General features: G+C 46.0%; 1 pseudogene; it reads left to right on the top strand.

The window, feature by feature from the left end:
* The window catches only part of LOC147087225 (leukocyte immunoglobulin-like receptor subfamily A member 3), a 148,164-nt pseudogene extending 125,364 nt beyond the window's left edge, over nucleotides 1-22,800 (top strand).
* Nucleotides 22,801-25,197: the final 2,397 nt, after the last annotated feature.

Here is a 25,197-nt window from a genome sequence, read left to right as displayed (position 1 = left end):
CACACTGAGATATGTGTCAAGCATTTTCTGTGTGAAGCCGTGTTTCCCTTCGTGCTGCCGGCAATCTCTGTGAATTAAACTCTGAGGTGATACATTCCCAGAGCCTTTCATTTATACCCTGCGGGATTCCCACGGGGACGTTGAGTTTACAGAAGCGCTGAAAATACTATTTAAAAACACATTTGAACAAACAGATGACGACAGTGGACTGAATTCCCTGTTGTGATGGAATATATTTACTGCTGAGATTGAAATTGAACACCCAAAAGACCGGACAATTCTGATCACATGTTATAACTAATGTAAATTGCCAGCTGTATTCTCCCACCAATGGGGTTGTTGTTTCAAACACCACCAGGTCCACCCCTAGATCTCATATTGTTTTGATGATGTCCTTCACTCTGCTGTGGCCATTCAGTAATTACATTCCAAATGTTAGAGCGTCCTCTCAGGGATGCTCTTTGCAATCTCGAATGGGGCTGACTGCCTTAAGTGTGGCCATTTAGTTAAACAATTAAATTAGCGTATTTGTCGATGGATCCTCAATCAGGTACAACCCCTCAAATTAATAGAGTACCTCAAACTAATGCAGTACCTCAAACTAATACAATACCTCAAACTAATACAGTACCTCAATCTAATACAGCACCTCAAACTAATTCATCTCCTCAAACTAGTAAACAGACCCGCCCACAACCTCTCTGGTCCAAAGTCCAGTAATCTTGTGTTCCCACAAACTCACAATGCATGGGATCTCACTTGCCAGACACCATGAGGGCGTTACCAGGCTAACAAGAACTGATTGTGCAGATTATATAAACAGTTTAACAATGCGTATTATTTAAATATATATCAAAAGTCTTAAATTTATTTCTGTTAAGTTAGTAATGGTTTATTAAATACAGGCATGGCAGAACACCTCATTCCCGTGGAATGCAAATCTTGTGATTTGTGGGAACTCCAGTACACTTCCCGTGTCCAGGACAACCAAATGTGCAGGACGCGTCATCAGCTGTAGGAGCTCGAATTCTGGGTTTCGGAGATTGAGCAGCAACTGGAGTCACTGTGGTGCTTCCGTGAGGCTGTGTGCTACTTGGATAGCACGTTTCAGGAGGTGGTCACCCCTCAGCTTAAGAGAGTGCAGGCAGAGAGGGAATGGGTGACCGGCAGACAGAAAAGGAGATTTTGGCCGGTAATGTAGGAATCCCCTGAGTGCATGTAACTCTCTAACCGGTATTCAGTTCTAATTACAGGAGAGGGCTGTGGTTCATCTGGTGAGTACAGTCAGAGCCAAGTCCGGTGCACCTCGGGTGGCTCAGCTTTACAGTGGGTTGGTGGGGATGGGTGGAGAAAGATCAGGAAAGCAACAGTGACAGGGGATTTAATAGTTAGGGGAATAGGCATGCGTTTCTGCGACCGCAGACATGAATCTAGGATGGTGCCAGGGTCAAGGATGTGACTGAGTGGCACAAGAACATTCTGAAGGGTAGGGTGAACAGACTGAGACCATGTTCCATATCGATAACAATGACATATGTAGGGAGAAGAATGAGGACCTGCAGGCAGATTTTAGGGAGCTGGGAAAGAGACTAAAATCAGGACTTCATGTAGTAATATTCGGATTACTCCAGGTGATTGTGCTTTTGAGTGTAGAAATAGGAGGATAGAGCTGATGAATGCCTGGCTGGAAAGAGGGTGCAGGAGGGAGGGCTTTTTATTCCTGGGACACTGGGACCGTTTCTCGGGGAGGTGGGGCCTAAAAAGGCTGGACAGGCTGCACCTAAACAGGGCCGCAACCAATGGTCTCGATGGGGAGGGGTTGGGTTGCTCGTAGTGTTGGGGAGGTTTTATACTAAATTGGCAGGCGCTGGGCACCAGGCTGTAGCACTAGAAAGATGAAACCAGGTGCAAAAAGGATTGGAGAGATGGATAGCCAAGAGTAATAAATAATAAGGTATTATGTGGGGTCAGACTAAAAGAATACAAGACAGGTTTACAGTCCCATATGGGTTAATGCATGAAGTGTGGTAAATACGTTTTGTGAGCTGCAGACACAAATAGCCACAGGGAAATAAGATGTTGTGATGATCACGTTGACATGGGTCAATAAAGGGCAGGATTGGGTACTAAATATTCCTGGGCAGAAGGTGTTCAGGAAGGAATGTGAAGGAAATAAAGGAGGTGGGATGGCGGTATTGAATCAGGAGAATTTTACAGTGCTGGAGAGAAAGGATGTCCTGGAGGGGTTAAGGACAGAATCTATGTGGTTAGAGTTAAGAAATAATAGAGGTGACATTACACGAATAGGTGTATTTTATAGACCACTAACTAGTGGGAAAGATCTAGAGGAGCAAACATGATAAACAGCGGAAGCAGCAAGCTATAGAGAGGGCTAAGCGCTCCCACCATCAATGGATCAGAACAAAGTTCTGCAGTCCTGCCACATCCAGTCCTGAATGCTGGTGGACCATTAAACAACTAACAGGAGGTGAAGGCTCCAGTTAAATCCCCATCCTTAATTAGTGCAAAGGACAAGTCTGAAGCGTTTGCAACCATTTCCATCGGAAGTGCCAAGTGCCAGTCTTCAGCCAATTCGAATTACTCCAGGTGATAACAAGAAGCGGCTGAGCACACTGGATAAAGCAAAGGTTATGATCGCTGACAACATTCCGAATGTGGTGCTGAAGGCTTGTAATCCAGAACTAGCCGCGACTCTAGCCTAGCTGCTCCAATACAGCTGCAAAAAACTCGCATCTACCCGACAATGTGGAAACCAGCCCAGATATGTCACGTCAACTAAAAGCAGGACAAATCCAATCCGACCAACTACCTGTCCATCAGTCTACTCGCAATCATCAGCAAAGAGATGGTAGGTGTCATCGACAGTGCTATCAAGCAGCACTTACTCAGCAATAAGCTGCTCACCAAAGATCACTTCAGGTAACGGCAGGACCACTTGGCTCCAGAGCTCATTACAGCCTTGGTCCAAACATAGACGAAAGAGCTGAATTCCAGAGGTGATGCGAGATTGTCAGAATTTGGCCGAGTGTGGCATCAAGTGACCCCAGCAAAACTGAAATTAATGGGAATCAGGGGAAAACAGTCCTTGGCTGGAGCCATAACTAGCACAAAGGAAGATGGTTGCGGTTGATGGACATCAGTCATCTCAGGCACAGGACATCGATGCAAGTTTTCCTCAGAGCAGTGTCCAGAGGCGAAATATCATCAGCTGCTTCAGCAATACACACCGCCCCTTGAAATTCAACGGCATTAACATCGCTGAATCCCCCAGCATCAACATCCTGGGGGTCATCATTGACCAGAAACTTAACTGGACCAGCCACAGAAATGCGGTGGCAAGAAGAGCAGGTCAGCGGCTGGGTATTCTGTAGTGAATGTCTCAACTCCTGACTCCCCAAATCCTTTCCACCAGCGACAAGGCACAGTATGTTGGAATCGCCTCATAGAAACATAGAAACATAGAAGATAGGAGCAGGAGTAGGCCATTCGGCCCTTCTATTCTGCTCCGCCATTCAATGAGAACATGGCTGGTCATCCAAATTCGGTACCCTGTCTCTGCCTTCTCCCCATATCCCTTGATCCCTATAGCCTCAAGAAATATATCCAACTCTTTCTTGAATATATTTAATGAACTGGCCTCCACCGCACTCTGTGGCAGAGAATTCCACAGGTTCAACACTCTCTGGGTGAAGAAATTCCTCCTCATTTCAGTCCTAAATATGACCCCTGGTTCTGGACTCCCCGGCCATCAGAAACACCCTTTCTGCATCTAGTCTGCCCAGACCTGACAGAATTTTATAGGTTTCGATGAGATCCCCTCACAGTCTTCTAAACTGCAGTGAGTATAAGCCCAATTGACACAATCTCTCCTCGTCCGTCATTCCTGCCATCCCAGGTGCCATCCTGGTGAATCTGCGCTGCACTCCCTCCATGGCAAGAACGTCCTTCCTCAGGTAAGGTGACCAAAACTGCACACAATACTCAAGGTGCAGTCTCACCAAGGCCAGTTGTCTGGATGAGTGCACCTAAAACAACAGTCAGGAAGCTCGACCCCATCAAGGACAAAGCAGCCCACTTGTATGGCACCCCATCCACCACTTCAAATATTTGCTCCATCCACCATCGACGTACCGTGGCTGCAGTGTTTACCATCTACAGGATGCACTGCAGCAACTCGCCAAGGCGTCTTTGGTAGCTCCTCCCAAACCTGCGACCTCTTCCACCTAGAATGTCAAGGGCAGCAGGCTCATTGGAACACCACCACCTCCAAGTTCCCCTGCAAGTCACACAACACCCTGAATTAGAAGTATATTGCAGATCCGTCATCGTCGCCTGGACAAAATCCTGGAACTGCCGAACTAACAGCTCTGTGGGAGTACTTACACCACACGGACTCAATCAGTTCAAGAATGCGGCACACCACCAACTTCGCAAATGTAATTTTGGATGGACAATAAATGCCGGCCTTGCCAGCGACGCCCACATCCCATAAACGAATTAAAATGAGACAGGCAGAGTGTGAGAGGCAGACAGACCAAACAAAGAGACAGAGACAGACAGGTATTGACAGACAGACTGACATAGTCAGACCTATACATAGAGAGAGACAGATACATACAGAGAGATTGGCAGACAGAGGCACAGAAAGAAAGAGATAGAGGAGTGAAAAGAAAAATAGGCTCCGAAGAGAGAGCCAGACAGAGCTAGACACAGAGAAATAGACGGATTGAATAACAGAGAGAGGGACACAGATGGACAGCAAAACATTTAGCAAAGGAACTGACATAGCGAGAGAGGGCCAGACAGAGACACAGATAAATAGACAGGATGAGAGTGCTGGACAGAGAAAGAGACACAGATGGACAGAGAGCGTCCCACAGCCAGACATAAATATATCATCAGACAAACAGACAGACAGCGACACAGACAGACAGGGACACAGTCAGACTGAGACAGAGAGACAGCAAAAAGGACAGACAGAGGGAGACAGATAGACAAACAGAGCCAGAGCCAGAGAGAGAGAGAGAGAGAAGAGACAGACAGAGGTAGAGAGATGGAAAAATAACAGAGTCAGAGAGATAACCTGAGACGGACAGACTCAGAGAGGCAGAGCAAAGGCAGACAGTGAAAGACTGACAGAGACAGACAGAGACTGAACAATAAATTCCGACAGGGAGACACACACTCACACAGGGAGACACATACAGAGAATCATAGAAATAGACTCCGAATTTACACACAGAAGGAAGCCATTTCTAGGTCTACCCTTTCTCCGTTTTTAAACAAATGTACAATATTAGCAGTCCTCCAGTTCTCCGGCACCACACATGTAGCAAGGAAGGGGGGGGGAAATGATGGTAAGAACCTCTGCTATTTCCCCTTTTGCTGCTCTTAATAGCCTGGGATATATTTCATCCGGTTCTGGGGATTTATCCACTTTCAAAGCTGATAAGCCCCTTAATACTTAATCTCCCAGTGTGCCTCTGTCAGTCACACGCTGTCTGTTTAAAGCTGTCGGTCTCTTTCTGCGTGTCTCTCTCTGTCTGACTATCTGGCACAGGCTGTCCGTTTCTAAGTCTTTCTCCGTCTGCCTGCCTCTGTCTGTCTCACCTATATACACACATACATGCACGCATGCACACACGCAGAAACACAGTAACAGACGGAGAGACAGACATAAAGACAGAATCAGGCAGACAGAGGCAGGCAGACAGAGAAAGACATATAAATAGACAGACTGTGCCAGATGACAGACAGATAGAGACATACACGCAGAAAGTGACTGACAAAGAGAAACAGACAGACAGGGCCAGACGGAGGCAGACTGAGACAGACTGAGACAGACAGCAGAGACAGACAGCGGAAGACTGTTGAAGTGACTGACTGAGACTGACGCAGACCGAGGTAGAATGAGACAAACAATCAGACAGAGACAGATAAACAGACGGAGACAGAGAGACATAACAAGCCGAAGGCACATGCAGTGATACAGACAGACAGAGGCAGAGAGATACATAGATAGAGAAACAGAGAGATAGGCCAAGACAGAGACAAAGACAGACAGACAGTGGGCAGTGAAACAGACAAAAACATACAGAGAGAGACAGAGACAGACAGAAACATAAATATATAGATGGTGAGGCACAGACGGACACAGGCAGCGAGACAGAGTTAGACAGGCAGGCAGAGAGTTAGATAAAGACAGAGGCAAACAAAGCGACAGAGACAAAAAAGTGACCGAAACTGGCAGGTAGTGACAGACAGACTGAGATAGTCAGACGCACATGGACAGAGAGACAAATACATAGATAGACAGAGACAGACAGAGATAGAGAGGCAGAAAAATAAATAGAATCAGACTGACAGTGCCAGACAGAGGGAGACACTTAGACCATAGCAAAAAACTGCGGATGCTGGAAATCCGAAATAACAACACAAAACGATGGAAAAACTCAACAGGCCACTTCTCTTCTTAGGCAGTCCTTCAGAACCGAGGATGACTTGTTTCCACATTAAAGATGAGTTCTCAGGTGACTGATGAGTCCAAGGTGGGACCTAGAGTGTTCTTCACAGGTGGGGCAGACAATGGTTGAAGGGTCGGGTGGGTGGGGTGCTTGGGTTGACGTGCGCTCCTTCTGCTGTTTGTGCTTGGCTTCCGCTTGCTCCTGGCAACGAGACTCGAATTGTTCGGCACCTTCCCGGATGCTACTCATCCACTTTAAGCAGTCTTGGGCCAGTGATTCCCAGGTGTCGAAAGGGATGTTTACTCTTTCAAGGAGGATTTGAGGGTGTCCTTGAAGCGCTTCCTCAGCCCAACTGGGGCTCTCTTGCCGTGCCAGTGCTCCGAGTAGAGCGCTTGTTCTGGGAGTCTCGTATCGGGCATGCGGACAATCTAGCCCGTCCATCAGAGCTGATTGAGCGTGGTCAAGCTTCGATGCTGGGGATTTTGACCTGACCGAGTTCACTGACGTTGGTGTACCTATCCAGCCAATGGATTTGCAGGATCTTGCACAGACAGCGTTGGTTGTAACTCTCCAGTGCTTTGAGGAGCCTGCTCTACATGGTCCATGTCCCTGAAGCGCACAGGAGGTCGGAAATCACTACTGCTCTGTAGACCATCAGCTGGGTCCTGCGTTTGAGGTCCTGGCACTCATACTCTCTCTTCCTCAGGCGACCGAAGGCTGCACTGGAACACTGAAGGAGGTGTTTGACATCGTCTTCGATGTCTGGCCTTGCTGATGGTAGGCTCCCGAGTTATGAAAAGTGGTCTACGTTGTCCCAGGCCTCGTCATTGACTTTTATATTCGGGGCACAGTACTGTGTGGCGGGAGCAGGTTGGTAGAGGACCTTTGTCTTACGGATGTTTAGTGTAAGGCTCAAGCGCTTGTATATTTCGGTGAAGGTGTTGACGATGGGTTGGAGTTCGACCTCAGAGTTTGCGCAGATGGAAGCGTCGTCTGCATACTGTAATTCGATGACAGAGGATGGGACAACCTTGGATCTGGAATGGAGGCGACGGAGGTTGAAGAGTTTCCCGTTTGTTCTGTAGATTAGCTCCACTCCAGCGCGGAGCTTAGTGAGGATGAGATGGAACGTTGCAGCAAGAAAGATCTAGAAAAGCGTTAGTGCGATGACACAGCGTTGATTGACAACGGTCCATACGTGAATTGGGTCAGTGGTGGATTTGTTGTTCAGGATCACGGCTTGCATGTCATTGTGAATCAGTCGCCGGATGGTGACAAACGTTTGAGGGCATCCGAAATTGAGGAGGAATCTACATAATCCCTCATGGCTGACGGTGTCGAAGGCCATTGTGAGATCAAAGAAGGACATGCAGAGCTGATGGTGCTGTTCCCTGCATTTCTCTTGCGTGGTGAATATCATGTCCATTGTGCACCTCATTGGGCGGTATCCGCATTGCGACTCTGGGAGTAGCTCTTCAGCCACTGGGAAATGCCGATTGAGGAGGATTCTTGTGATGACTTTCCATGTTGCAGACAGCAGAGGAAGTCCTCTATAATTAGTGCAATTGGACTTGTCAACTTTCTTGAAGTTGGTCACGATAACGTCATCTCTGAGATCCCCTGGCATGCTCTCCTCCTTCCAAATAAGATAAATCTGTTCAGGTATTCGCGCCAATAGTGCTTCTCCGCTATGTTCTAGCGCCTCAGCGGGGATGCCACATGCTCCTGAGGCCTTGATGTTCTTCCATTTTAGGATGGCCATTTCAACCTGATGTTGTGCTAAGGTGGTGGCGGGTAGCTTGCAGCGGGATGGAGTTGAGGACACTCGTGTCGAAGACATAGAAACATAGAAACATAGAAGATAGGAGCAAGAGTAGGCCATTCGGCCCTTCGAGCCTGCTCCGCCATTCAATGAGATCATGGCTGATCTACCAAATTCAGTAACCTGTCCCTGCCTTCTCCCCATATCCCTTGATCCCTTTAGCATTAAGAAATACATTCAACTCTTTTTTGAATATATTTAATGACCTGTCCTCCACCGCCCTCTGTGGCAGAGAATTCCACAGGTTCACCACTCTCTGGGTGAAGACATTCCTCCTCATTTCAGCCCTAAATGTCTTTCCCCGTACCCTGAGACTATGACCCCTGGTTCTGGACTCCCCGGCCATCATAAACATCCTTCCTGCATCTAGTCTGTCCAGGCCTGACAGAATTTATTAAGTTTGGATGAGACCCCCTCTCAATCTTCTAAACTCCAGTGAGTATAAGCCCAATCGACACAATATCTCCGCATACGTCATTCCTGCCATCCCAGGTATCAGCCTGGTGAGTCTTCGCTGCACTCCTTCCATGGCAAGACCGTCCTTCCTCAGGTAAGGCGACCAAAACTGCACACAATACTCAAGGTGCGGTCTCACCAAGGCCCTGTACAACTGTAGCAAGACATCCTTGTTCCTGTACTCGAACCCTCTTGCTACGAAATCCAACATACCATTTGCCTTCTTAACCGCCTGCTGCACCTGCATGCTTACCTTCAGCGACTGGTGCACAAGAACACCCAGGTCTCTTTGCACTTCCCCTTCTCCCAATCTATTGCCATTCAAATAATAATCTGCCTTCCTGTTTTTGCCACCAAAGTGGATAACCTCACATTTATCCACATTATAGTGCATTTGCCATGTTTCTGCACAATCACCCAATCTGTCCAAATCGTACTGGAGTTTCACGACATCCTCCTCACAGCATACCCTCCCACCCAGCTTTGTGTCGTCTGCATATTTGGAGATATTACATCCAATTCCCTCGTCCAGATAATTAATATATATTGTGAACAGCTGGGGTCCTAGGACCGATCCTTGCGGTACCCCACTAGTCACTGCTTGCCACTCAGAAAACGACACGTTTATTCCAACTCTTTGCTTTCTGTCCGCCAACCAGTTCTCTATCCAAGTCAATACCTTGACCCCAATCCCATGTGCCTTAATTTTGACCGCTAATCTCTTATGTGGGACCTTATCGAAAGCCTTCTGAAAGTCCAAATACACCACATACACTGGTTCTCCCTTATCTATTTTACCAGTTACATCCTCAAAAAATTCCAGTAGATTAGTCAAGCATGAGTTACCTTTTGTAAATCCATGTTGACTTTGTCCGATCCTGTCACTGCTTAACAAGTGCTCTGCTATTACATCTTTTATAATAGATTCTACCAAAAGAGGAACAAGTGCTCTGCTATTACATCTTTTATAATAGATTCTAGCATTTTCCCTCTACCGATGTCAGGCTTACCGGTGAATATTTCCCCTCTTTTCCTCGACCACCTTTTTGAATAGTGGGGTAACATTAGCTACCCTCCAATCCATGGGTACTGTTCCAGAGTCTATCGAGTTCTGGAAGATGACCATCAATGCATGTACTATTTCTAGGTCCACTTCCTTAAGCATCTCGGTTAAGGAGATGTTCAAATTGTTCCTTCCATCGCGAACTGAATGCCTCCCTGTCCTTGATGAGTACCTCTCCGTTCTTGGCCCGCAGTGGGGTAGGACCTTGCCTGCTTGGGCCTACATGGACTTGACTTCACTGAAGAGTCTACGCACGTCATGGTTGTCGGCTAGCTGCTGGATCTCCTGCGCTTTCTTCACCCACCACCTGTTGATTAGGTCACAAGGATTTTGTTGGATCTTGGCCTTCAGTCTTCTGTGGAGTTGTTTTCTTGCTGTCGAGTTCTGTTGCTGTTTCCAGATCAGGAATGCCTTGTCCTTGCGGCTTATTAGATCCTGGATCTCCTGGTCAGTCTCGTTGAACCGGTCTTGGTGGTTCCTTGTTGAGTGCCGAGCGTATCTTCACAGGAGCTGATTATGGAGGTCTTGAGTTCAGAGTAGGCGCTGTGGGCAGTCTGTGTATCTGGATCACTGGGAGTCGCCAGATTGGATGTGAGGCTGAAGCTGGCTACGGCTTTCATAGCTGGGACTTTGAGTGCGCCAGCGTTGATTTACCAGCGGCATTGTTTCTGTTGCCACCCCTCTTTTGGTGCTACATTGATGGAGACGACAGTGCAGATTAGGCAGTCGTCTGTCCAGCAGTCGTCAGCTCCTGTCATGTTGCGGGTAATGTGGACGTCCTTGCATTCCCTTTCTCAGAAGATGATGTAGTCCAGCAGATGACAGTACTTGGAGCGAGGGTGTTGCCATGAAGCCTTGTATTTGTCCCTCTGAAGGAACAATGTGTTGGTTATATCAAGGGCATAGGTAGACACAACGAAATGGAGAGAGAGACAGACATGCAGAGACAGAGGGAGGCAGATGGACAGAGACACAGACAGCAACATCAACGGACAGAGTGAGAGAGAGAGAGAACAGAGCTGGAGAGAGGGAGACAGAGGCAAGCAGAAATATAAACAAACTGACTGAGGCAGGCAATCAGGCAGCGAAAGCCACGCAGCAAGATACAGGCAGACACAAACAGACAGATTATGCCAGACAGACAGACTGAGTCTGCCAAACCGGAAATGACAGACAGAGAGACAGAGAGGCACAGACTGAAAAAGACTGTGACAGTGGAAACTGAGTCTGACAGAAACTGACAGAGAATTAGGCAGAATGAGACAATCAGAGAGAGGCAGAAAAACCGACAGAGACAGAGACACAGACAAAGCCAGAGACACGAGCAGAGAGACAGAGAGACAGAGGCAGAGAAATACAGAGATATATTGAGATAGAAAAAGAGGGCAAGACAGGAAGACAGAAAGGCAGGCGCGCAGACAGATAAACAGGTAAAGACAGGCAGAGACAGACAGCGATGGAGACAGACAGAGAATGGGAGACTCAAAAAGACAGAGATAGAGAAACAGACAGAGGCAGAAAGGCAGGTGGAGCATCAACCACAACGTGATAGGCAGTCGGGACCGACAAACAGACAGAGAGGGAGAAGGAGAGACATACAGAAGCAACAGAAACTGCGACAGAAAGAGATATGCAGAGACAGAGGGAGAGGCACAGACAGCGACACGGGCAGTCATATAGGCAGAGAGACAGGGAGAGAGACAAGTTACAGAGAGAGACTGGCAGGGAGATAGAGACAGAGAAAGACAAATAAAGAGAGTGATACAGAAAGCCATTGACAGACAGGCTGATATAGTCAGATGGACGCAGGTAGAGCGACAGATACATACAGAGAGGCAGGAAGACAGAGACACAGAAATACAGAGACAGTCTGAGATAGGGAGGCAGAAAGAGGAATAGACTCAGACTGACAGAGCCAGGCAGAGAAAGACACAGACAAAGAGGTAGACAGAGCGAGGGAGGCAGATGGATAGAGAAACAGACAGTAACCGAAATTACCAGGGAAAGAGAGAGAGACAAAGACAGACAGAGCGGGAAAGAGGGAGACAGAGAGAGAAATAAATAGAGACAGTCACAGACAGACAGACTAAGACAGGCAGACAGTCGACAAAGGCAGCGACAGGAACTGGCAGAGTGAAAGGCAACGGCAGACAGAGCCAGAGAGAGGGACAGAGAAAGACAGACCGACAAAGAGACAGAAACAGACAGACATAGAGAGATAAACAAATACATAGAGATAGGCAGAGAAAAGATTCAGGTGTGCAGACTGACAGGCAGGTACAGGCAGGTACAGAGACACACATTCAGAAAGGGGCATAGACAAACAGTCATTAAAGTAAAAATAAGGTCTCTAATTTAGCGTGAGTTGTGGTTAAATTGAATTATGGTCCCTCGTGTTTTAAATATACTTTCATTTAGAGGACATAAATTGAGTAAATTAAGGGAAGTACATGGCAGGGCAGCTCGGCAGCGTGGAGTGCTCCTGCTATGCTGTGTGGGAAGTCATGCACACACTCAGTGTCCAAGGCAAAACGCGTGCAGAAAGTGTCTTCAGCTGCAACTACTCGAATTCCGCGTTTCAGAGCTGGAGCTGCTGCTGGAGTCACTGTGGATCATCCACGAAGCTGAGATCTTCGTGGATAGCACGGTTAACGAGGTGGTCACATCGCAGGAAAAGGGTGCACAGGCAGCAAGTGAATGGGTGACGGCCAGACAGAGTAAAAGAACTAGTAAAGTAGTGCAGGAGTCCCCTGTGTCCATCTCCCTCTCCTACTGCTGAGGGAGATGGATTCTCAGGGAAGAGCAGCAAGAGCCAAGTCCGTGGCACTAACAGTGGCTCAGCTGTACAGGAGGGGAGGAAAAAGAATGGGAGAGCAATAGTGATAGGGGATTCTATCGTAAGGTGAACAGATAGAAGTTTCTGTGGCTGCAGACGTGACTCCAGGATGGTAGGATGCCTTCCTGGTGCTGGGGTCAAGGATGTCACTGAGTGGCTGCAGGACATTCTGAAGAGAGAGGGCGAACAGTCAGAGGTCGTGGGTCACATTGTTTCCAACGACATTGGTAGAAAGAGGGACGAGGTCCTGCAAGGAGAATATAGGGAGCTAGGAAATAAATTAAAAAGCAGGACCTCAAAGATTGTAATTTCAGGATTACTCCATATGCCACGTGCTAGCGAGAGCAGAAATAGGAGAACAGATCAGATGAATGCGTGGCTGGAGAGATGGTATAGCATGGGAGTGATTTAAAATCCTGAGGCATTGGGACCGATTCTGGGGAAGGTGGAACCTGTACAAGCTTGACGGAATACACTACACCATAACCGGGATCAATATCCTCGAAAGAGGGTTTGCTAGTGCTTTTGGGAAGGATTTAAACTAGTTTGCTAGGGGGCTGGGAAGCTAAGTGTTGGCCCAGAAAGAAAAAAAGCTGGAAGTGCATGTTAGAAAATTAGTCAGCAAAACTAGTAGAGAGCAGAAAAAAAAGGCCAACGGTAAAGAGGGTCAAAGTGCAGGAAAATATTGAAAAGGGAAAATTGAAAGCACTTCATCTAAAAGCACGCAGCATTTGCAACAAGGTGGATGAATTAATGGCACTAATAGAAGTAAATGGGTATGATGTAATTGCCATTACAGAGAAATGGTTGCAGGGAAACCAAAGCTGGGAAGTGAATGTTCCAGGGCACTCTACATTTAGGAAAGACAGACAAAAAGGAAAGGAAGGTGCTGTAGTACTGCTAATAAGGGATGAGATCGGTACGCTGGAGATAAAAGATCTTGGCTTGGCAGATAGTGATGTAGAAATGGAATCAGTTTGGGTGGAGCTAAGAAACAACAAGGGGTGGTAAACATTGGTGGGAGTTGTGTATAGGCCATCAAAGAGTAGTTTTAATGTAGGGCACAGTATCAATCAAAGGTTAGACGTGCATGCAACAAGGGCAATACGGTAATCATGGGGGCCTTTAATCTACATATTGACTGGGCAAATCTAATTAACACTAATGGTGTGCAGCACGAATACTTGGAATGCATGTGTGCTGGTTTCCTGGATCAGTATGTGGAGGAACCAACCAGGGAACAGGCTATTCTGGATCTGGTATTGTGTAATGAGAAAGGGCTAATCAATAATCTTGTAGTGAAGGGGCCTTCAGGGACAAGTGCCCATAATATGATTCAATTTTTTATTGGCCCAGAAATTTGGGTTGGGGGCTTACCACGGGTGCAAGTCCCCAATATGCACTTACCTACCACGCCAGCCGTTGAGCTGCGGGCCCCCATGGGATTCCGATCCTGGGCATCCTGCAACTGCCGGCGCGCTGTGCTTGCATATCCCAGGGGCATAGTTAGTTTGATGCATCCCCTGGGAACACGTGGGCCATGGAGAGCCAATGGTAGCAGGGAATGCTTCATTCATAAGTTTGACAGGAAGCCCTGGCTATCCTATAAATACTATAAGCCCCAACATTTCACTATATCTTCAAATAAACATTTTAAAAAATCACATTTTTAAAATAAATTACATGAAATAATTATTTTAAGCAATAATTGAAAATTTTGAAAAATTAATTTTATTTTCTAACGGGCCTAAAAAAATTACCTTGCTTGAAAGTTTTAAAAAATAGTAAACCTGAGGAAAAAATGTTTTAATTTTAATTAATTCGCCACTTACCTTTTAAAAAGTAGGCCTTGCGACTGCTTTTTACATGCCAAACTTCTGGAGACTTAGCTTCCCGGGAAAGCCTGCAAAAACATGAAAGTTCGATGCGCACACGCTGCCTCTCCTGCGCACGTGTTCCACCTCTTAAGAGCTTCTTTCAGGGGAACGGAAGTGCCGGTTTCCCGCGCATGTGCAGTGCATGCAGGAAACCGGCCCGTCCATTGGGCCTATCGGTGAGTACCCCATGCGTAGTCACCCGTGGAGACCTGAATTTCTGTGCCATTAAGTTGGAGAATGATGTAGTTTAGTCTGAAGCTAAGGTCTACAGTCTGAACAGAGGAAACTACACGTGTCTGAGGGACAAGTTGGCCATGATGGATTGGGCGACTACACTTATAGGTATAAAGGTGGACATACAACGGCTAACATTCAAGGAAATAATGCATAATTTGCAAAAAACATATATTCCTCTAGGGCATGAAAACCCAAAAGGAAAAGTGGTCCATCCATGGCTAACAAAGGAAATACACACTAGTATTAAGTCAAAGGAGGAAGCTTATAAATTTGCCAGAAAATCGGTCTGCCTGAGCATTGTGATCTTTTTAGAAATCAGCAAATGAAGACCAATAAATTGATAAAGAATGGGAAAATGGAATATGAGCACAAACTAGCGAAATATATAAAACGGATTGTAAAACCTTCTATAGGTATGTGTAAAGGAAAAGATTGGCGAAGTTAAGTTTAGGTCCTTTACAGCCAGAGACGGCAGGATTTATAATGGTGAATGAGGAAAAGGCAGAGAAATTAAATAAGCACTTTGTTTTTGTTTTCATGGGGTAAGACACAGAAAACAACCCAGAAATACGAGAAAATCAAGGGTGTGGCGAGAATGAGGAACTTAAAGAAATTATTATTAGTGATAAAAAGTACGAGCAAAATTAATGGGACTAAAAGTCGATACATCTCAAGGATCGTGTGACCTACATCCTAGGGTTTTGAAAGAGGTGGCCATTGGGATAGTGGACACAATTGTTGTCATCTTACAAAATTCTCTAGATTCTGGTACGGTTAGTGCAGATTGGAGGATAGCAAATGTAACCCTGCTATTTAAGAAAGGAGGGAGAGAGAAAACGGGTAACTACAGACCTGTTAGCCTCACATCAGTAGCTGGGAAAATGCAGGAATAAATAATAAAGGATGCAATAACTGGGCACTTAGAAACTAATAGTAAGATTGCGCAGATTCAACATAGAGTTCCAGAGTCATAGAGTTATATAGCACAGAAGGAGGATCTTCGGCCCAGCGTGTCTGCACGGATCATCAAGCCCTGTCTAATCTAATCCCATTTTCCAGCACTTGGTCCGTAGCCTTGTATGCTATGGCGCTTCAAGTGCTCATCTAAATGCTTCTTAAATGTTGTGAGGGCTCCTGCTTCTACCCCCCTTTTAGGCAGTGTGTTCCAGATTCCAAACACCCTCTGGGTGAAAACGTTTTTCCTCAAATCCCCTCTAAATCTCCTGCCCCTTAAATTGAAGCTTTGCCCCCTGGTTATTGATCCCTCGACTAAGGGGAACAATTCCTTTCTATCTACCCTATCTTTGCCTCTCGTAATGTTGTACACCTCAATCAGGTTCCCACTCAGCCTTCACTGCTCTAAGGAAAACAACTCAAGCCTGTCCAGTCTCTCATCATAGCTGGAACGCTCCAGCCCAGCTATCACTATGGTGAACCTCTTCTGCATCCTCTCCAATGAAGTGTCATCCTTGCTGTAGTGTGGTGACCAGAACGGCACAGAGTATTCCAGCTGTGGTCCAACTAGCGTTTTGGAAAGCTCCATCATAACATCCCTGTTCTTTTATTCTATGCTTCTGCTAACGAAGGCAAACGACCCATATGCCTTTTTAAACATCTTATCTAACTGCCCTGTTGCCTCCAGGGATCTATGTACATGCACAGGAAGTTCCTTCTGATCCTTTGTCCTACCTAATGTCCTGCCATTCATTGTGTATTCCCTTGCCTTGTTAGTCCTCCCAAAATGCATCACCACACACTTTTCACGGTATAATTATTTTTACCAGTTCTGCCCATCTAACCAACTCGTCTATATCATCCTCTAGCCTGAGGATTCTCTCCTCGCTACTTACCACTCCACCAAGTTTCGTGTCATCTGAAAACTTACTGATCATACCGCCTACGTTAATATCTAAATAATTAATGTATGCTACAAACAGCAAAGGACCCAACACCGATCCCTGCGGTATACCACAGGACATAGGCTTCCAGTCACAAAAACAATCTTCGACCGTCACCCTCTGCCTCCTGCCACTAACCCAATTTTGGATCCAATGTGTCAAATTGCCCTGGATCCGATGGGCACTTACAGTCTTGTGCTGTCTCCCATTTGGGACTTTGTAAAAAGCCTTACTGAAGTCCATGTAGACTTCATCAACTGCACTAACCTCATCCACACACCGAGTCACCCCCTCGAAAAATTCAATCAAATTGGTTAGGCATGATTTCCCCTGATAAAGCCATGCTGACAAACCTTGATTAATCCTTGCCTCTCCAAGTGGAGACTAATTCTGTCCCTCAGAATGTTTCCAATAATTTCCCTACCACTGATGATAGGCTCACTGGCCTGTAAATCCCTGGTTTATCCCTACTACCCTTCTTGAATAATGATACTGCGTTAGTTTTCCTCCAGTCCTCTGGCACCTCCCCTGTGGACAGAAAGATTCGGAAAATTTGCGTCAGAGGCCCTGCAATCTCTTCCCTTGCGTCGCGCATCAGCCTGGGATACATATCGGCTGGGCCAGGGGATTTATCAAATTTCAAGCCCGCTAAAACCGCTAGTACCTCTGCCCTCTCAATACTTCTTTGTTCATGTATATCAAAATTCCACTGCATGATTTTTATGCTAGCATCGTCCTTCTACATAGTGAACACATGTGCAAAATATTCATTTTAAATTCAGCTACTTGAATTTATGATTGGGAAGTCCTTTATGACTGATCTATTGGAGTTGTTTGAGGAAGTAACTAATGGAGTAGACAAAGGAGAACCGAGAGATGCACTGTATTTGGCTTTTCAGAAGGCTTTCGATAAGGTCCCACACAAGAGTTTGGTGAACAAAATTAGGGCACATGTAATTGGGTGTAATAGACTTGCATGGACAGCAAACAAAGAGTCAGAATAAACTGGTCTTTTTCAGGATGACAGGCTGTGATTAGTGGGGTACCACAAGGATCGCTGCTTGGGCTCCAGCTGTTCACAATCTACATCAATGATTTGGAAAAGGGGACTAAATGTAAAATGTCCAAATTTGCTGATGACACAAAGCTAGGTGGCAGTGTCAGTTGCGAAGAGAATGTGTAGAGGCTTCAAGGGGATCTCGACAGGCTCAGTGAGTAGGCAAGAACATGGCATCTGGATTATAATGTGGGTAAATGTGAAGTTATCCACTTTGTTAGAAAAAACAGAAAGGCAGAGTGTTTCCTAAATGGTGAATGATTAAGGAATGCAGGTGCTCAAATGGACCGGGGTGTCCTTGTGCATGAGTCACTTAAAGTGAATGTGTAGGTGCAGCAAGCCATTAGGAAGGCAAATGGAATGCTGGCCTTCATTACAAGTGGATTTGAGTAAGGAGTAAACACGTCTTTCTCCAATTATATAGGGCCTTGATGAGACCACACCTGGAGTATTGTGTACATTGTTTGTCTGCTTAACTGAGGAAAGATATAGTTGGCATAGAGCGAGTGCAACAAAGGTTCACGAGTTTCATTCCTTGGATGGCGGGACTGTCGTACGAGAAGAGATTGACTAAACTATCCTGTATTCTCTTGAATTCGGAAGAATGAGAGGGGACCTCATTGAAGCATACAAAATTGTTACAGGCCTTGATAGGGTGGATGCAGGGATAATGTTTCCCTTGGCTGGTGAGTGTAGAACCAGGAGCCACAGCCTCAGGATAATTGCCAGCCATTCAGTACTGGGATGAGAAGAAATTTCTTCACACGGAAGTTGGAATTGTCTACCACAGAGGGCTGTGGATGCTCAGTCATTGGGTACATTCAAAACAGAAGTCGATAGATTTCTGACTAGTAAGTGCATTAAGGGATATGGCGATAAGGCCAGTGAATGGAACTGGGGCAGATGATCAGCCATGATCTCATTTTGGGTGGAGCAGGCTCGAAGGGACGAATGGCCAAATGCTGCTCCTATTTCTTATGTTCTTATATGTGAGTCCAGAACCACAGCAAGGGGGTTGACTCTTACCTGACATCTAAAATGGCCTAGCAAGTCATACAGTTGTAAATAACGACTACAAAACAAAATAACATGAATTTAAATGGACTTAGCTCACGGCATCGAACTCGGCACCGGCTAAAAACATGGCAATGGCACACCCAGACCAGTCGATGCTGCAAAGTCCTCCTCACCAACATCTGGGGATTGTGCCAAAGTTGGGAGAGCTGTCTCACAGACTAGTCAAGCAACAACCTGACATATTCATACTCACAGAATCATACCTTACAGCCAATGTCCCATCTCCTCCATAACCATCCCTGAGTCTGTCCTGTCCCACTGACAGGACAGTCCCACCAGGGGCGCTGGGACAGTCGGGAAGGAGTGGCCCTGGGAGTTGTCAACATTGTCTCCGGACCCCATGAAGTCTCTTGGCTTCTGGTCAAGAATGGGCCAGGAAACCTCCTGCTGATTACATGGAAACATAGAAACATAGAAGATAGGAGCACGATTAGCTCATTCGGCCCCTCGAGCCTGCTCCGCCATTTAATGAGATCATAGCTGATCATCCAACTTCAGTACCTTGTCCCTGCTTTCTCCCCATATCCCTTGATCTCTTTAGCCTTAAGAAATATATCTAACTCCTCCTTGTATATATTTAAATGAAATGGCTTCAACAGCCTTCTGTGCAAGAGAATTCCACAGTTTATCCACTCTCTGGGTGAAGAAATTCCTCCTCAACTCAGTCCTAAATGGCTATCACCCTTATCTGTAGACTGTGATCCGTGATTCTGGACTTCCCTGTCATCGGGAACAGACTTCCCTGTCATCGGGAACGTACTTCCTGCATCTTGTCTCTCTAGTCCTGTTAGAATTGTGTACATTTCAATGAGATCATCTCTCATTCTTCTAAACCCTAGCGAATATAAGCCTAATCGACCTCTCTTAATACGTCATTCCAGCCATCCCAGGTATCAAACTAGTGAATATTTGCTGCACTCCCTCCATGGCAAGAACAACCTTCCTCAGATAAGGCGACCAAAACTGCACACAATACACAAGGTGTGATCTCACCAAGGCCCTGTACAACTGCAGCAAGACATCCTTGCTCTTGTACTCGAATGCTCTCGCTATGCAGGCCAACATACCATTTGAATTCTTAACCACCTGCTGCATCTGCATGCTTACTTTCAACGACAAGGAAACCCAGGTCTCGTTACACTTCCCCGTCTCCCAATCTATTGCCATTCAGATAATAATCTGCCTTCCTGTTTTGCCAGTAAAGTGGATAACCTCGCATTTATCCACATTATACTGCATCTGCCATGCATCTACCCAATCACCCAACCTGTCAAAATCATGTTGGATTGTCCCTGCCTCCTGCTCATAGCACAAACGCCCACCCAGCTTTGTGACATCTGCAAACTTGGAAATATTACATCTAGTTCCCTCGTCTAGATCATTAATATATATTGTGATAAGCTGGGGTCCTATCACCGATCCCTGCGGTACCCCACTATTCACTGCCTGCCACACTGAAAAACACCCATTTATTACAACTCTTTGCCTCCTGTCTGCCATTCTGTTCTTTATCCAAGTCAGTATTTTATCACCAATCCCACCTGCATAAATAAATTTGCACGCTAATCTCTTATTTGGGACCTTAACGAAAGCCTTCTGAAAGTCCAAATACACAACATCCACAGGTTCTCGCTTATCTATTCTAACAGTTACAGCCTCAAAAAATTCATGTAGATTAGTCAAGCATGATTTACCTTTTGTAAATCCATGTTGATTTTCTCCTAACCTGTCACTGTTTTCCAAGTGCTCTAATATTACATCTTTTATAATGGACACTAGCCTTTTCCTCACTACCGATATCAGGCTTACCGGCCTATAATTCCCCGTTTTCACTCTACCACCTTTTTTAAATAGCGGGGTTACATCAGCTACCCTCCAATCCATGGGAACTGTGCCAACTGCCGCTCTCCCTCAGCTGATGAATCAATAATCCTCCATGTTGAATACCACTTGGAAGAAGCACTGAGGAGGGAGGGAGTGTCCCCGGGAATCCTCAATATTGACAGCGGATCACATGAAGTCTCAAGTTTTCAGGACAAGCATGGGCAAGGAAACATCCTGCTGATAACCACATTGCGCCCTCCCTCAGCCAATGAATCAGTACACCTCCATGTTGAACACCACTTGGAAAAAACACTGAGAGCAGCAGGGGCACAGAATGGAATCTGGGTGGGGGACTTCAATGACTCGGCATCACCACTACTGGCTGAGTCCTGAAGGACATAATTGACTGTCTTTGCCTGCGACAGGTGGGGAGTGAACCACCAAGAGGGGTAAAAGCTACTTGACCTCGTCCTCACCAATCTACCTGTCATAGAGCCATCTGTCCATGACAGCATTGGCAGCAGTGATCACAGCACAGTCATTGTGGAGACGAAGTCACGTCTTCACACTGAGAACAACCTCCATCGAGTTGTGTGGCACTACCACCGTGCTAAATGGGATAGATTCAGAACAGATGTAGCAGCTCAAAACTGGGCACCCATGAGGTGCTGTGGGACATCAGCAGCAGCAGACTTGCATCCCAACACAATCTGTAACCTCAGCCCGGCATATCTCGACTCTACCATTACCATCAAGCCAGGGGACCAACCCTGGTTCACCAAGGAGTGTGGAAGAGCATGCCAGGAGAAGCCCCAGGCGTACCTAAAAATGTCGTGCAAACCTGGGGAAGCTGCAACACAGGACTACATGCATGCAAAAAAGCAGAAGCAGCATGCTATAGCCAGGGCTAAGCCATCCCACAATCAACGGATCAGATTAAAGCTCTGCAGTCCTGCCATATCCATTCGTGAATGGTGGTGAACAATTAAACAATTAACGGGAGGAGGAGGCTCCAAGAATATCCCCATCCTCAATGGTGGTAGAGCCTAACAAGTGTGTGTAAAAGACAAGGCTGAAGCGTTTGCAAACAACTTCAGCCAAAGTCTTTAAACCATCTACAAGGCACAAGTAATGAGTGTGATGGAATACTCTCCACTTGCCTGGATGAGTGCAGCTCCAACAACAGTCAAGAAGCTCGACACCATCCAGGACAGATCAGCCCGCTTGATTGGGACGCCATCCACCACCTAAACATCCACTCCCTCCACCACCAGCGTACCGTGGCTGCAGGGTTTACCATCTAAAAGATGCAATGCAGAAACTCGCCATGGTTTCCTCGGTAGCACCTCCCAAACCCGCGACCTCAACAAACTGGAAGGGCAAGGGAAGCAGGCGCATGGGAACACCACCACCTCCAAGTTCCCCTCGAAGTCACACACCATCCTGACTTAGAAGTGTTTAATAGAATTCTACCAGAGATGAAGGTTTTCAGTTATATGGAGAGTTTGGGCAATGAGATTTTTCCCTTTGCGTGGCGAAGGTTAAGGGGAGATAGAATAGATGTGCTCAAGGGTTTGGATAGAGTAAGTAATGAGAAACTTTGTCCGGTGGTGGAAGAGTTGACACCAGAAAAGATAGATTTGGGATAATTGGCAAAAATACCAGAGGGGAGATGAGGAGAATGTGTTTTATGCAGCGAGTTGTTATGGTTTGGAATGCGCTTTCTGAAAATGTGATAGAAGGAGATTCAATAATAAATTTCAAAAGGGAACGGGATCAGTAATGGAAGTGAGTGATTTACAGAGCTATGGGAATAGAACAGGGGAGTGGGACTAATTGTTTAGCACTTTCAATGAGACGGAACAGGCTCGATTGACTGAATGGCCTCTTTCTGCGCTGAATGATTCTGTGATTCTGTGATAACAGAAGCTATTGAGCTCTTGTCTCAAGTGAAGAATCGACGTTCTGCAGTTTTGATCCAAATTCTAATCGTTACCTGTAATGTGATAAAGGCGACAGCTGAGAATGACCTGGATGAAGGGACCAGGTGTAATGTATCCAAGACTGCTGATGATACAACGCAAGATGGGGCAGTAAGCTGTGCGGAGAACACAAAGAGTCTGGGAAGAGATCAAGATAGACTAAGTGAGGTGGCAGATGGTGTATAATGTAGGGAAATGTGAGGTTATTCACTTTGGTAGGAAGAATAGAACAACAGAATATTTTTTAAATGGTGAGAAACTTTTAAATGTTGGTGTTTAGCGAGATGTAGGTGTCCTCGTGCAAGAAACACATAAAGCTAGCATGCAGGAATTCAATGAGGAAGGCAAATGGCATATTGGCCTTCATTGGAAGGGGTTGGAGTATAAGAGTCTTGCTACAATTGTACAGGGTATTGTTGAGTCAACACTTGCCTGGAGTACTGTGCACAGTGTTGGGTATCTAAGGAAGAATATAGTTGCCTTGGAGGCGGTGCAACGAAGGTTCACTGGATTGATTCCTGGGATGAGTGGGCTGTCCTATTATGAGAGCTTGACTAGAATATGCCTACACTCTCTGGAGTTTAGAGGAATGAGAGGTGATCTAATTGAAACATATAAGATTCTGAAGGGGATTGTCATGGTGGATGCTGAGAAGTTGCTTCCCCTGGCTGGAGAGTCTAGAACTAGTGGGCATAATCTCCGGATAAGGGGTCGGCCATTTAAGACTGAGAGGAGGGAGCATTTCTTCAATCAGAGAGTTGTGAAACTATGTAATTCTCCACCCCTGACTGCATTGAATGCTGATTTTTTTAGTATATTCACGGCTGAGAGTGATAGAATTTTGGACTCCAGGGGAAACAAGGGATATTGCAATCGGGTGGGATAGTGGAGTTATGGTCGATGATCAGCCGTGGTCTTACTGAATTGTGGAACACCTTCAAGGGGCCGGATGGCCGACACCTGCTCTTATTTCTTATGTTTTTGTTTTTGTTCCACATACGCTTGCTCCTTTTTCTTATGTTCTTATATTCTTAATAACACAATGGGCTGGTGAGACAAGGTGTGTTGAAAATTTCATAAATAGTTTAAAAAAAAACTGAAATCATGCTCTAAGTTTGTGACCCAAAGTAGGGGCCATGAATATAAGTAGTCACCAATAATTCCAAACAGTAATTCAGGAGAAGCTTTTGCACCCAGAGAATGGTGAAAACTCACTGCTACAGGGAGGAGTGGAGGCGAATAGCATTGATCCAATTAACGGGAGTCGAGATAAACACATGAGGGAGAAAGGAATAGAAGGTTGTGCTGATAGTGAGTGATGGAGAGGGGTGGGAGGATGTTCGTGTGCAGCATAAACGCTGACATGGAGAGGTTGGGCTGAATGGCCTGCTTCTGTGCTGTATATTCTCTGCAATTTATTTAGCAGAGCATGATTTGCCCGCTCTGATCCCAGGCCTCGCCGGGGTTCAATCAGTGAATTAAAAATCATTGATTTTATCCCAATTAAAAAATTTTTCTACCTGTTCCCAGGATATCGTCTCTAGGGGTAACCAACAGGGATGAGTGTTTCAGCAGAAGTTGAGTTCAGGCAGTGGTGGAGACGACCGATGTTATGGAGCTGGATATCGTGAGGGAGACTGAACATGACGCCTTCCACGGTTCAAAAGCAACACGCAGCATTAAATGTGCAGGAGCTGCCTGAGGAATCTAGACCCGAGCGAGAGACAGAATCTTCCATTGTGAACAGTACTGACGAAGACAAACACTGTCTCTGAGTATAATGCTCAGGAATGTGAGTCACAGAGAATGGCACATATCTTAATTTGAACTGCTCCCCAGTACAGGATATGGATCACGCCCAATGTTGAAATATATTCCGTGAAAGGATCATTAACTGATCAAAGAGCACAGAGCACACAGGGATTTACAGAACAAAGCGGGAAACACATCATCCACTGCCTATAACAACAGAAAATGCTGGAAACACTCAGCAGGTCAGGCAACATACGTGGACAGAAATTTGAGTTGACGTTTTGGGTCGAACCCTTCTTCAAAACTGGAAAGAAAAGATAGATCGGAGGCAGGTCTGCGATCGGACAAAATAATAAAAGAAACAAAAGAAGTAAAAAAGAGACAATAAATGGTATTAGAAGCTAGACGAGATGTTAATAGGCTGATATTGCGTGTAAAGTGTACTGGCAGGGCAAGGGATAGCTGCCAGGTGTGAGTGAAACAAAAGGAAAGGGGGGTGGGGAAAGGAGTGGAAAAATTACACGAAAAAATGAAATAGTGGCCGAGGATATTTTCTGAAATTGTTGAACTCGATATTGAGTCCAGAAGGCTACAGAGTGCCTAATCGGAAGGTGAGGTGCTGTTCCTCGAGTTTACGTTGAGCTTCCATGGAACACTACAAGAGGCCAAGGACGGTGAGGTCCGAGTGGGAATGGAGCGTTGAATTAAAATGACAGGCGACCGGAAGCTCGGGGTCACCCTTATGGACTGAACAGAGGTGTTCCGCAAAGCGGTCACCCAATCTGCGTTTGGTCTCCCCAATGTAGAGGAGACTGCATCGTGAGCAGCGAA

The sequence above is a fragment of the Somniosus microcephalus genome, unplaced genomic scaffold (genome assembly GCF_052327205.1).
Source record: "Somniosus microcephalus isolate GS21.2 unplaced genomic scaffold, FLI_Smic_1.0 unresolved_chr6, whole genome shotgun sequence".
In the NCBI taxonomy this organism is placed as follows: Eukaryota; Metazoa; Chordata; class Chondrichthyes; order Squaliformes; family Somniosidae; genus Somniosus; species Somniosus microcephalus.
Note: the sequence above shows the minus strand (reverse complement) of the source record. Positions and strands in the feature narration are given on the sequence as shown.